The sequence below is a fragment of the Candoia aspera genome, chromosome 1, assembly GCF_035149785.1.
Source record: "Candoia aspera isolate rCanAsp1 chromosome 1, rCanAsp1.hap2, whole genome shotgun sequence".
Classification (NCBI taxonomy): Eukaryota; Metazoa; Chordata; class Lepidosauria; order Squamata; family Boidae; genus Candoia; species Candoia aspera.
This window is the reverse complement of record NC_086153.1, coordinates 337,149,862-337,164,877: the sequence shown is the minus strand read 5'-3', so window position 1 is coordinate 337,164,877 and position 15,016 is coordinate 337,149,862.

Sequence of the window (15,016 nt, the reverse complement as noted above, 5' to 3'; positions counted from 1 at the left end):
ACCAACTCCACAATGAGGTCTAGCAGCTTAAGTAGGGAAGCTACTGTTACGGTATGTGGGAATGACCTTGGAAGACTGGGCCCAGAGACGCTGCATAGGGAATGGTCAGATAAGAGGCGGCATTGGGGGAGATGGGGGGTGATATAAATGTAATTAATAAATAAATAAATAAATAAATAAATAAATAAAATAAAATAGTCTGCAACTGGATAGTGGGCAGGGCAAACGGCTCAGAAGGGACCCTCCCTAGGTTCTTGGGCTGTAAGGGGGCGGGATTGTACTTTCAGTCTTGCAAGACTGATGTCAACCTTACTAGATGGACCAAACAGGAAACACAACCAGATGAGCTAATTCTACTTTATTGTAAGGCTATGTTGACAGAACCTTGCAAGTCTGAAAGTACAATTCTCCCCGTCTCCTTTACACCCTGAGAAACTAGGGAAGGTCCCTTCTGAGTCTCTTGCCCTTCCCACTGTCCACCTGCGGGCTCTGCTGCCTCTTATCTGGCCATTCCCTAGTCAGCTTCCCTGGGCCCAGTCTCCCAAGGTCATTCCCACATACCATTACAGCTGCCCAGCAGCAGTAAAGTTGGCACACCAGCAGAATTCCCACCTTGTTCCTCGAGCCCAACTTTCCCAGTACAGTCTCACACCGAATGATTTGCAGAAGGGGTTCCCTTGACGCTGACCACTACTCCTAGGTGGCAACTGCCACTCCACACCTCTTAAGGGCTGGTTCAAGACCTGAAACACAGAAGGGCACATTTCTGAGAGGGGAAGCCCCCCCTCCACCTTCCCCCCAGGTTTTGATAATACAAGCCAGCTCTGCCTTCTCCTCTTTGTAAGACCCTGAATGAGGCAAGCTTCTTTCCAGGCAGCCCTGGCATTCAGCAGCTGCATTGGTTAAACAAATGCAAAATGCATCTGGAAATTGGGCTTCATTGTTAATCCAACCCTGATCCTATTGGGGGGGGGGGGTGTCCCCGTAGGAACTCATCAGCTGCTTCCATTTCTTGCTCCTCCCAAAACAGCTACAAGGTTAGATCGTCCTACAAGCCGGCTTTAGCTTTTGCAGACAGCTGCTTGACAAGATATTTTTTGCCCGAGCTCCGTATTCCGCTGAGAGAGACAGACAGGCTGGCTCTGGGGGTGGGGGGGGGGCGGTGTCTTGTTCAACTGCGGCTGATGCAGGCTGCTGCAGCCGGGCTCCCACCTCAGCCCTGCCTCCTGGCTGTTTGCATTTCTTCCCCTCTGTGGCCAGTCCAATTAATCCAGCCCTTCCCACTTCTGGGAACCAGCTTGCCCTGCAAGGTACCTCTTCCCAGCAGCTGACTAGCAGTTTCCAGAACTCTAAATCAGAGGCCAAAAATGGATCACCCAAGTCACCAGTGGCTACCTTGGCACCAGAAGAGATGTAGGAGACTTTTGAGGGGACCTGCACATTGCTTTTGATGTATCCCAGCGGATTTCAGGATGTAAGAGAATTTCCCAGGCGGTCTGTCTAGGGCAGCTGCTGTGTGGCTCCCTCCCGAGGGTGCCCTGCAGCCTGGCCATGATGCCAGGCAACGGCAGTGTACAAATTTAATAAATAAAATAAATAAATGCCAGAAAGAGAAGCTGAAGTCAAGAAAGACAAAGATCCCAGGAAGGAACATAACACCTGGGATTTCTCGTTTTTAAGTTATGGTTGTACACCGCCCAGAGTCACTTTTTGTGAGATAGGCGGCTATATAAATTTGACAAATAAATAAATAAATAAGATATCATCACAGGCAAAAATGTGGCTGGGGAGATTGGGACTGAGAGCCATGAGTGTTGCAGAATTATACAACGATTCGTGTTTAGCCAACCCGGAGAAGAAGCATCTCTGCCTTCGTTACAAACTCCCCATCTTGAATAACAGGCAATTTAAGAGATCCAGGTTCAAGTCCTCCTATGGCTCCTGGCTTCAAAGTAAACCTGGGAGAAACTTTGAGCTGCCTACCCCACAGAGTGGCTGTGCAGGTCAAATACAAGGAGCAAGGGCAGACCATCAGAGACAAGGCAGAATCCAAAGACTGTGAATGAATTAACAGAAATATTTGCAGAAAGTGGCCGGTGAGGTGGTGAAATTAACTCGAGTTGGGCCATATACAAGTCTGAGCTTGTAGGTGACAAAACATAATTGCTATGTTCACATAATGTGCCTTGCCCAAATAAAGGATTAGCATCGTAGCTGAACAATATGGCCCGCTCATGGAACGTGTTGGACTCCAAACTGTGCAGTCACATTTCAGCTGGCCTACCAGGCTATGGTGGCTAATTTGTTCGCATCACTGTTTGGTGTCTTTTAGTGCTGTTACACTTTTCATTAAGCCACCACAGAACAGTGTTGATGGGGTTTCTGCACCACATCAAGGCAGGCTGAGCAATTTTCTTGCAGTATTTTCATTTTTTTCTTTTCTTTTCTGGGGTCTGCCGTAGTCCACAGCATTGCTACTGATGATATGACCATGCTGGAATAGAGTGGAGCTAAATTTGTGCTGGGGGAGGGATGGACATTTGGGCCAGATACAGGTAGTCCTTGTTGGTATATTGTTTTCTGCTACAGAAATTAAGGTTACTATGGTAACAAATCATTCTGGCTGGGTGAAGAGGTTGAATTTAATTGTCCTCAGTTTAGGTGTTAATAGTTGCATTGCCTGAGGGGAAGGCAGCTTGCAGGACTTTTTTAGTTTTCTTTTAGCCTTGCAGCCAGTAAAAGATTCGCAGCGTCCTGTGGTCATGTGATCACCATTTTGGACCTTCCCAGCCAGCTTTGACAAGCAAAATCTATGGGGAACTGCGTTATTCCTTCAACGACCATGTGGTTTGCTTAACGACCATGGTGATTTGCTTAATGACCACCGCAAAAAGGTTGAAAAATTGGGTTGGATCCGCTTAATGACCACTTTGCTTAGCAACTGAAATTCCAATCCCAATTGTGGTTGTTAAATGAGGACTACCTGTAAAGGATCTTTAGTCTTAAAAAGGCTTGAGGCATCCATTGTACATACTAACACCCCTCCATGGGAAAAAATTGAGCAATTTTTAATATGAAAATACCTCTACTCTCCAATGGGCTGTAGCCATCAACCCCACCCATTCCAAAGGAGCCACCAAAAGCTTTTTGAGAAACTGCATACATTTATTTACCTCTTGTAATGGTTGCCTATCCCAAATGTACTCAGACTCACAAGCAGTGGCTTGGAATAGATCTGGTTTATTTAGGAATAGTATGCAAGTACAAAGAAAACTGAGAATGAGCAGAAGTGTGCCGAACACATAATAAAAACCCTTGGTGTGAAAGTAAGCCCGCCCCCCGTTCAACCGTTTCAAGCTCCCCATCCCAGGTGCCCCTAACGAGTTCAGCTAATCAATGGGTAAAACACCTTGGACACCAACGATAACCCCATCACATTCCTCCGGTAAGAAAACAGACATACAGCCTGGTACAAGTTCTTCTCAGCAGCTCCCACCCAACTGAACGCGCGTCTGCACCATGTCATGCGAGCCGTTACGATGTAAATCAGACATTGCAACGGTGAACATGACATACCGCCCCCCAAAAGAAAGCAAAGCAAAAGCAACAATGGTTAACATAACTGTCAAGCCGCAGGCTTGAGAGGATAAGCGAGGTGAAAGCGGCGAACTAAATCAGGAGCATCGACGTGCCAAGCAGGCACCCACTCAGGGTGGGGGAAGTGCTTCCAGCGAACTAGGTACTGCAGCGTGTTGCGAAGCTTACGGGAGTCGATGACCTCCTTGATTTCAAAGTGTTGGTGACCATCAATCATGATGGGAGGAGGCGGAGGAGGCTGGGGATGCCAGCAAGTGGAGGAGTGAGCTGGCTTCAACAAGCTGCAATGGAAAACTGGGTGCAAACATTTTAAATTGTGAGGGAGATCGAGTTTGACAGTTACAGGGTTGATAAGAGCCACAATGGGGAATGGTCCAATAAACTTAGGGGCTAGCTTCTTTGAAGGTTGAGGGGACTTAATGAACTTTGTGGATAGGTAAACCAGATCCCCAACCCGGAAGGTGTGCTGGGGAGAACGGTGGCGGTCAGCGTGATGTGTGTAGGCTGCCTGGGCATCGTCCAGAGCCTGCCGGATGACCGGCCAGGAGTCAGCCAGTTGTGAAGCCCCATCATAGGCAGAGCAGGACATGGGGAGGCGCTGAGGTAGTTCAGGGATGGGAACAAAGTCCTGGCCAGAAACAACACGAAACGGGGTTTGTCCCGTGCTCTGGTGAACGGAATTGTTGTAAGCAACCTCTCCAAAGGGTAGGAGTTCAACCCAATTGTCCTGATGGTAGTTGGTGTAGGAGCAAAGAAATTGCTCTAGGGTAGAATTAAGAGTCTCAGTAGATCCGTCTGTCTCCGGATGCGACGCCATTGACAACGCCTGTTCGGTGCCAATCAGTTTTAAAAAAGCCCGCCAAAACTGTGAGGTAAATTGTGTCCCACGGTCGGTCACCAAACGGGAGGGGCAGCCGTGGAGCCGGTAGATGTGGCAGAGAAAGAGGCGAGCTAGCTGTTGAGCGGATGGCAAGGAGGCACATGGAATGAAATGTGCCTGTTTGGAGAAAAAGTCTTTGACCACCCAAATCACAGTCTTCTTTTGGCTGGGGGGGAGGTCAGTGACAAAGTCCATAGAAATTTCAGCCCAGGGACGCGTGGGGTGAGCCACAGGCTGGAGAAGACCCTGCGGCTTACCCACTTTTCGTTTAGACATGGCACAGACAGAACAAGAGGCAACATAGTCTTTGACATCCCGACGCAACGAGGGCCACCAAAATTGGCGGCGGATCAATTGCAGGGTCTTGACAAACCCAAAATGACCCGCCAATTTGTCATCGTGGGATTGTCGCAACACTGAAGCCCGTAAAGTTTCAGGCACATAAAGGTGTTGGCCGACCCAGGTGAGATCATCCTTAAGGGATACTTTGTCTCGATTAGCCAGCAACCAAGTGTTTCATTGCATGGAGAAAGTCTGATTGCAATTGACAAGGGAGTGGTTGCTTGCGGCGCAGCGCAGGGGCGGTGCTCTGCGCAGGCGGAGCATGGGCTTGGCTCCGGGTGACAGCAGACACGTCATGAGTAAGGATGGCGAGCAGGGGGCTCCCATCCAGACTGTTAAGCGCATGCGTAGCACTGAGGAATTAGGTAGCCATTCAAAGAGACACAGATCGGGACCGCCTTAACCTTTGGGGTTTATATGGCTGGGTTTTTCCCATGCTTCTTCAGTTTGTTAGGATTCCTGTTATGTACAAGCAATAAATGTAACGATTGCCTAAACCCAAATACTCAGTCTCACAAGCTCGGGCTTAAAGATAACTGATTTATTAAAGGAATAGTATGCAAATACAGAGAAAGCTGAGAATGAGCAAAAGCGCGCCAAATACAAACTTAAAAGCCTTGCTTGTGGGCAGATCCCGCCCCGTCGCCCGTCAGGACGCTCCCCCTCCCAGGTGCTGAAAGCCGTTAGACGCGCCTGGGAAAGTAACCTTGAACAGGAGCGCAGACCAGTTCCTTGTCTCAGCATGTTTCCTGGCAGTTAGGACAGACAGTCCCAATTGTGGTGATGAGAGAACAGTACCAACCACCTGAGGGGTGTGGTCAGAGTCTTGTGGCAAGCGGAACAAAGCGTCTGCAAGAAAGTTTTCCCTGCCGGGTATAAACTTCAGTTGGAAATTAAACCTGCTGAAGAATTGAGCCCAGCGAATCTGTTTAGGGCTGAGGCGGCGCAGGGTGCGAAGAGCCTCTAGGTTTCTGTGGTCTGTCCAAACCTCGAATGGGAAGGTGGCCCCCTCAAGGAGGTGGCACCAAGCTTCCAAAGCAGCTTTGACAGCAAAAGCCTCCTTCTCCCAAACATGCCACTGGCGCTCAGTCTCAGAAACTTTCTGGACAGATAAGCGCAGGGTTTCAGGATGTCGTCAGAGTCTCTTTGCAGCAATGTAGCTCCAATAGAAAAGTCAGAGGCATCAACTTGGACAACAAAGGGGCGTTCAGGATCAGGGTGGTGCAGAATTGGTTCCGCAGTAAAGAAAGTCTTTAGTTTATCGAAGGCAGCCTGGCATTCTGGAGTCCAGTTTAAGACTGCCCCAGGGTGTTTAACCTTGCATGTTTTCCCCAACCCCTTCGTGTGAAGTAGATCGGTGAGGGGCAGTGCAAGTTCAGCGAACCCCCGGATGAACTGGCGGTAATAGTTGGTGAACCCCAGGAAACTTTGCAGTTGGCGTCGGGTACGAGGGCGTTCCCAATTTAGGATAGCCTTGATTTTTTCAGGGTCCATTTCAATTCCCTTGTCAGAGACCCGGTAGCCCAGATAGTCAAGTTGGGTTTTGTGAAATTCACATTTGGACAGTTTGGCATAGAGCTTGGCTGCCCTCAGTTTCTCCAAAACTTGTTTAAGGAGGCATTCATGGTCCTCCTCGGTTTCAGTGTAGATTAGTACATCGTCTAAATAGACTAACACCCCTTTGAATAGGTGATCATGTAACACCTTATTAATGAGTTGCATGAAAACTCCGGGCGCGCCGGCTAAGCCGAAGGGAAGGACTTTGTACTGGAAGGAGCCCAATGGGCAATTGAAGGCAGTTTTCCACTCGTCCCCAGCCCTTATGCGAATGTGAAAGTAGGCTTCTTGGAGATCGAGCTTAGAGAAAATTTTCCCTTTTGACAGATGGGCTAACATATCTGTCATTAACGGTAAAGGATATTTATTACATAGGGAGACTGAATTTAACCCCTGATAGTCTGTACAGAGTCTGAGGGTGCTGTCCTTCTTCTCTCAAAAGAGGACAGGCGCGCCCACTGGGGAATTGGCAGTCTCAATGAACCTGCGAGCTAGGTTTTTGTCAATGAATTCACGCAACGCCTCTAGTTCCTTTTTGGTCATCGGGTAGATTTTAGGCTTAGGCAGCTGCGTGTTGGGGAGAATTTCAATTGCACAGTCAGTTTTACAATGGGGTGGTAATTGGTCAGCCTCCATTTCCCCAAAAACATCTGCAAAGTCCTGATAGCGTTTCGGCAGCCCTTCGAGTTGCGGTGCAATGGGGCGTGGCACTGCAATTGCAGCCCTGGCTCCCCCCCCCCCCCGCAAGAGGGCCTCCCCACTGGAGGGGCTTGATAAAACCCATCATGAAAGGTGATGGTCCGTTGTTGCCAGTTTATATAGGGGTTGTGCCTGGTAAGCCATGGGATCCCTAGAATTACCTTGGGGTCGCCCACTGGGGCGATGATGAATTTTAAAGCCTCCCTGTGGCTTCCCATTTGCATTGCTACAGTCCCAGTAAAAAGAGTTGCTGGACCCCCTCCCGCTGTTGAGCCATCTAACTGGGTAAAGAGTAGAGACTGCTGTAGAGGGAAACTGGGCAGGTCTAAGGCAGTTACCAGATCTGGGTGAATGAGGCATTTCGAACACCCAGAGTCAACCAGAGCCCAAACCTCTGTGGTTCATGTGCGGGAACCAATTTTGATTTTCACTGCTAAGGTGGGGCAATCGACACTCACCATCTCATCCTCACACCCATCTTCCTCCACCTGCCCGAGGGCACTGTTCAGGGCAGGTGGCTGGCATTTCCCGCCAGCTCTTTTGGTACTTCTTCCCCCTCTGCGAAAAGATACGGGACTTCTTCTAGATCTGTGGCTCCTTTGGTGACGGTCGACCGGCATGACGGCCAGGGTGATTTAGCCAAGGCTCGGCGTTTGCTCGCCTGCTTTGAGCTTCAGGCAATCAGCGGCTCTATGCCCCCCCATCCCGCAAAGGAGGCATTGCCCTCGCGCGTAGCGACAGTCTTTCTCCTTGTCTCTGGGTCGGTGGCTCGGTGGTGCAGCTGTTGCTCCGCTCTGGGGTCCCCGTGACCAGGCTGTTGCCTTCTCGGTTTGACAGGTCTGCATGTAGGTGCGCTGAGCATGCTCCGCTTTTCCGGCTAGACAGATCCACTCGTATAGGGACTCCGGATCATCTCTGCCCAGGGCCCATCTGAGGACGTCGCGGTTGAGTCCCTCCTTGAATTTCTCGATGAGGGTCAATTGTGACCAGTCGGGAACTTTGCCCGCTAGAGCTTTGAACTCAAGGGCATAATCGGCTACCGACCTGGGTCCTTGGGTGATCTCCTTGAGTGCCTCCTTAGCTCTGGCTTTCGCTAAGGGATCTTCAAAGAAGAGCTTCAAAGTGGACATGAAATCGTCGAACGACCCGAGCTCTGGGGCATCTGCTTCAGTCAGTTGGACATACCAGTCTGCTGCTCGGCCCTTCAGCTTAGGGGTGATGGCTGATATCTTAGCCTCTTCCGAGGTGAAGCATGACTCATATTGCTTCATGTAGTTTTTCGCATTGGTCAGGAAAAAGGAGAGTTTGGTGGGGTCCCCGTCAAATTTGACTGTAAAGTCCCTTACCACCTGCCCGGCTGGAGGGGCACCAATCACGGGTTGAACCGGAGGGGCCCAGGATACCCCGAGGGACCCTCTTTGGGGTGAAGTCCCGTCGCGATGTCCTCTCCGACCCCGCACCGGCGGCGACCCGCTAGGAGGAGGGGAGGAGGGCCGTGGAGAGCGAGTGCTCCCGTCGCGGCTTCCCTGATCAATTAACGCCATTGACAGGGTTTTCAGCAGATCTTCCACCAACTCCATCTTTGCCTCCAACCTTCTCACCCTCTCGGGAGTCAGTGATTCCTCTCCTCGTTCGGTGTGCGGCCGCTGTTCTGTGCCCACTTTGGTCGATTCCCCCTTGGGGGTCAAGGGGAACCGATACTTCCAAGAAGTCCCAGCTGCCTTCTCCGCGGAGTCTTCTCCATCGCTGGAGGCCCCCAGGTCAGGGCTTGAGCTGGAGCCCCTCTGGTAGAAGGACAAGTTGGGGGGAGTGGGACTGGGGCCTTTCAGTGCCGGACCAGCTTGCGGCTCCAGCCCCTCAGATGTTGGTTTTGATTCGGTCATCGCTAGCTGGTTTCCTCGCAAGGAGTACCCTTGGAAGGAGCTAACGGAATTACAAGTCATTCTCAGCTTTATGTAATGGTTGCCTATCCCAAATGTACTCAGACTCACAAGCAGTGGCTTGGAATAGATCTGGTTTATTTAGGAATAGTATGCAAGTACAAAGAAAGCTGAGAATGAGCAGAAGCGTGCCGAACACACAATAAAAACCCTTGGTGCAAAAGTAAGCCTGCCCCCCATTCAACCGTTTCAAGCTCCCCATCCCAGGTGCCCCTAATGAGTTCAGCTAATCAATGGGTAAAACACCATGGACACCAACGATAACCCCACCACATTCCTCCGGTAAGAAAACAGACATACAGCCTGGTACAAGGTCTTCCCAGCAGCTCCCACCCAACTGAACGCGCGTCTGCACCATGTCATGCGAACCGTTACGATGTAAATCAGACATTGCAACGGTGAACATGACACCTCTGTCCTGAGTCATAAATGAGCATCTTTTTTTTATTTTAGCTTAGCTCTCATTGTAGCCAGCTGTGATTTCTTCAACAAACCAAGGTTAAACTGTGGCACAGTTGGGCACTATGTACCAATCAAGCAATTTCCTCGCATCACGGCCACGCTGCAGGGCACCCTAGGGAGGGAGCAAGACAGGAGCTGCCCAAGAGAGACCATCTGGGGAATTCTTTTGTCCTCACACAAAACCTATAAAAGGTCAGGAAGCCACCGTCCAGACAGAAGTTGCTGAAAGAGACTGGTTCCAGGTTGGCAATGGAACGAGACCACACTATATACTCTCTCCTTCTTTATTCAATTTGTATAGTGGGGGAGACTGGACTGGAAGAAGATGAGGGTGGTTGTAAGACTGGAGGAAGACATATCAATAACCTGTGCTATGCTGAGGACCCTATTCAGACGGCTGAATACTGAATGGAAATGTTCTGCATGCTCTACTATAGACAGTCAAGGAGCATGGTGAAAAAAACGGGACTCAAATTGAATATAAAGAAGACCAAACTAAGGACAACAGGTAGAACCACCAGCCTCAGAACTGGCAATGAATATATGGAAATAGTGGGTAGCTTCTGCCTTTGAACATCAACTGTCAGCAGTAAAGGAACCAGCAGTTAAGAAACACTTGGTATATACCCACAAAGATCAGAATCATGCAGGCAATGGTTTTTCCTGTGACAATCCATGGAATGAAAGTTGGACTTTGAAGAAGGACAGAAAGAGCATTGATGCTTTTCAACTTTGGTGTAGGAGAAAATCCCTGAAAATGCCACTGATAGCCAAGAAAACAAACTGATGGATCATCAAACAAATCAACCCAGAGTTCTGACTTCAGATGGCCCAGATGACCAGGCTCAAATTATCCTCCTTCAGACACATGATGTGAAGACCCAGCTCTCTGGGAAAGGCTCTTAATGCTGGGAAAGGTGGAAGGAAAGAGAAGAAGAGGAGGACCAGCAGCCAGGGAGATGGGTGCACCATTGGAAGATCTGAAGAACCAGGCTGGAGACAGACCATCCTGGACAAAATCGATGTGTCTGTTAGCAGTCAACAAGAACATCATGACACACAATCAACCCTACGCATATTTAGCTCTACGCTCACCATCTGCAGCTCTATCTTTGGGATGCCAAAATAGGCATGTTGGGAGGGGCATGTAGCCCTTGTAGAATAGACTAACAAATAAATAAGACGGTCTGGTTCTTCACAACAAGACTGTCCTTCAGGATGTTAACTATTTCCACGAGCCTGAAAGGTAAACTGGGACTGCTGCAAGGAAAAGGCAGAATCTGTCTATTTATTAATGTCAATTTATCAATTAACTTGCTCGCTTGGGCTTCCAAGCCACTCTGATCCCAAAGCTTTCTGAGATACGGCCTAGCCAGTTGAATAAGCCTCAGATAAAAACCTTAGTGACAGTTTGGAAACAGACTTTTGAAAACTACGGGGGGGAAGGACGGAGGGATCGCAACAAGGGCAAGGGACAGCATGTGCAGAAGAAAAATGAGAATGCCAAGATGGGGTCCCTGTCCTCCTCTCTCCTCTACGCTGTAAGAGGGATGTCCAGAGAACTGGAGTGATTCTTGGCCTTGCATGCCTTGAGTGCCTCTTAGTGGTATATGCCTGTTACAAGCAGGATGCAAAAGGAGGCATCATATTCCGGGGCTTTTTTCTTTCTTTTTTGATCACCCAACTTATCTGCAAAACAATCCAAAGGGGACAGAAAGCAAAAACATTACCAAACAGAAAACCTGCCCCTTTCTGCCTCCTTTGGCATTGTGGAGCAATTCCCTCTTTCCTTTCTTTACGGATGATATTATTTTCACTGTAGTTGTTAAGAAAAAAGGTGGCAGTGTCAGCTGGAGCAGTGTTTCTCAACCTCAGCAAGTTTAAGATGCGTGGACTTCAGCTCCCAGAATTCTGGGTGGCTGGGGGATTCTGGGAGTTGAAGTCCACACATCTTAAACTTGCCGAGGTTGAGAAACACTGCTCTACAGCACATGGGGAGAGTAAATGGAGACAGAAATAGATAAGAACCTGGACATGGAGGAGTGCAGGGAGGAAGGGCTACACAGAAGTGAAAAACCATTCTGGAAAAAGGCAATGGCAAACAATTTGCAAATAATAAAAATAAAAATAAATAATAATAATAATAATAATAATAATAATTAGTAGTAATAACCTATTAAACTTGTATGCTGCCTGATTCTCAATGACTCTGGACATGACATTAACTGAATCATGAGTTAAGTTGGGTGAACCCAGTCAGCAAGTTTGAACAACTATCTAAACTTTGGTCAGTAGATTAAAAGTGTCCCCAGCAGGGGGCAACCCTGAGCCAAACAATCCCAGGGTTGTTTGTTAGACATGAAAATGCATCCTGGAATAAAACAGTGTCAGATCTGTTCTGGATTGTGGCTAAGAAAACAACAAGGATGCATCCATACAGTTAGCAGGTAGAGTCAAAGGACACTTTATCCTTTAAAGTTAGAAATATGATTAAGTTCACAAATCACCACTGTTTATTGAATAAACCTCCATTCACTGAGTTTGCCCATTCAAGTTAAATTTTAAACCATGATTCTCTAACCTCAATGGCTAGATGCCAACAGAATGTTAATCCAAACAAACAATATGTTTGTGAATCCAGCCTGAATCTGAAATAGACAGTCTATCTTTCCTTAAACTCTCAAAGGAAAGAAATACAGGTATTAATTTATATCATGTCCTCATGCACAAGATTTTATATGACTCCCAACCCCCTTCTTGAGTGAAGCCAATTTAGGGGCCTGCTAGAACCACTGAAATGGAGCAGAGCTTATAACACAGCTGAGAAGCTGGCACAGAAAAAGAAAATTATCTTAGATAGCTTCAGTGAGCATGTCAGAGACACACAGGTTATGGATCTTACACACTCAGCCCTCCCAAGCATAAAGAATCACATGCTTAGACAGATTAGGTTAAGATAAGTAAAATAATTTCTTACTGACTTTATTGTTGCTTCTGTTACATCCATCTTGGTGGAAAAGATGAAGTTCCTTTGTTCTTCTTTTCTTTCTAAATTTAATTTGCCCTAAACTCTCAGCCCTACAGCTGCCAAGAGCTGCGTGGAAGAAAGGGGCTGAATTCTTCATCAAGACCAGAGCACATGGCCCTGATGAATGAAGAGCAGAGCAGCATGCTTGCTTCTCCCTGGGTGGAAGAGAGGAAAGAGAGAAAGAGGAAGTGGGGGTGGCAACAAACCGCTTCCTCAGAGTTGCATTGTGGGACAACTCAGTTTACATGCTAATTCACATGCTAATAAGGCATGCTGGATTTGCCAGGACTTCCAACATTGAGAGGGTAAATTTCTCTATTTTTGTATAATGTGTAAAATGGTATACAGAGTTTATAAAATGACAGGCCACATTCTGGGTGGGATTTTCCATCTTCATTTGATTTCCCTGTACAAATAGATCTGGCTTTGGACATCTGATGCATCCAAGGAAAGATGAACCTGGTTACATATTGCCTTCTGGTGGTCAGTGTAACCTGTGTCTTCCAATCCAGGATCTTTTCTTCCTCTGTTTTCAACTCTGCTTTAAATCACAGGAAGGGGATGAATGCACACATGGTCACATCTGTACAGTTTGTGTGAATAAGCAGATCAGATTGTGCATCCCCGCCGATCGATGCAGCCCTTGGCAGCAAGAGCCGGCGTTCACCCTAATAGGCAAAGTTCTTTCTCGCTGTTTCCAAACCAAATATGGCTGTTCAAGTCAACAGGGGAGAAAACAACCCAGTTTAGCCCACCAGTCCTGGACCTTCTGAAAAAGCCATGAGAAGGTTTTTTTTTTCCAAGGAAAGCCTCTTCGAAAAGCCAGGCTGAAGCATAGCAACGGGTGGCCTGGGTGCATTGCTGAGGTTTCACACCTGCTAAATTTAGTGTCCAGGGTGACAGATCAGGAAAACAGGGCAGAGGAAGGAGAAGAAGGAAGGGGTTAGGGTGTGTTATGGCTGACAGTGGCTTTCAGCATCACAAGTAGAGAAAGTTCTTCTTCCCCTATTCCCTGACTTTTTGAACTGGTGATGCTGAGGATTGAACGGAAGACTTTCCACAGGCAAACTGGCACCCTGCAATTGACGTCAAGTTGCTTTTCTGCTAAACATCTTTTTCAGGCACCAATAATAATAGTAATAGCACTTTGTAACATAACCAGATTTAACTGTGGTTGAAAAGAAGAAAGTGTGGATAATTGATGTGGCACTACCAGGGGACGGTAGAAGAGAAGACAAAGACCTGGAGAAGATCACAGAGTATCAAGACCTGAAAATCAAAGTTGGAAGATTATGGCATGAACTGGCCGTGGTGGTCCCAGTGATCATCGGCACACTGGGTGCCATTCCAAAAAGCCTTGGAAAGCACTTGGAAAATCTGCGCATTGAGAAAATTTCCATCTGTCAATAACAAAAGGCCACATGGCTCGGATCCTGCACATATACCGCGCCGATACATTATGACCTCCTGGGTTCTTGGGAAGACCTTGATGTGAATGAAGGCCAACACCAGCGAAAGAACTGGCAGCTGTGATTTCACATTGTTGTAAATAATAATAATAATAATAATAATAATAATAATAATAATAATATATTAAACTTGTATGCCACCCAACTCTCAATGACTCTGGGTGGCTCTCACAACCATCAAAGAAATTACAGTATAATACAGATTATATTTTATAATGCAGTATAAATTACAATAGAATCTGTAGTTTGCTTAAAAATAATCTTGATGATCATTTCTAAGAAATCATGTTTAGGATTGAGAGTGAATCAACTGCAGCCACTCCTAATTCATGAAACGTGCATTCCTATTACATATTATGGACATAGGTACCAGTGATCATATATCCTTTGTTATAAAGGACAGTCCTTTATTTCAGAAAGCTGTCCTTTAGATTTAATTCAATTATTTTTCTTGGTTTTGTTCTTGAATTTTCCTTTGTAAAGCAGTTATAAACATAAAGATTTTCTTTATCCTTATGAAACTCTTTCAGATTTGGCTCCTTTTCAAGTTTGTCCTTTATTTTTGCAAGAAAATATAGTCACTGTAGATAGGGGTGCATCCAGCCTTAATTATCTGTAAAGACATTAAAATCAAGTGAGTTTATTTTCATGAATCAGTTGAACTCATGGTTAAACATAATCACGAAGTACTTACATCATACTGATTTCAGTACTTGGTTTCACACAAGCAATAAACCATAATATTTGGTAGTTGAGAAATTGTTTTAGAGTGTATTTTATTGGAATTTTATTATATATTTATTGTTCTATATTGTAAACTGCCCAGAGTCCCTCTGGTCGGAGGAGATGGGCGGTGACAAATCTGACAAACAAACAAAGAAACAAAGTGTCTGAACACCACATTTACTTATAATGAATATAACACATTTGCACAATAAACCCAATTTATTTATGTTACAACTGGGGAAGGCAATGGCAAACCAACCCGTATAGTCTGCCAAGAAAACGTCACAAAAGTGGTGTCCCCCCAAGGGTCAGACAT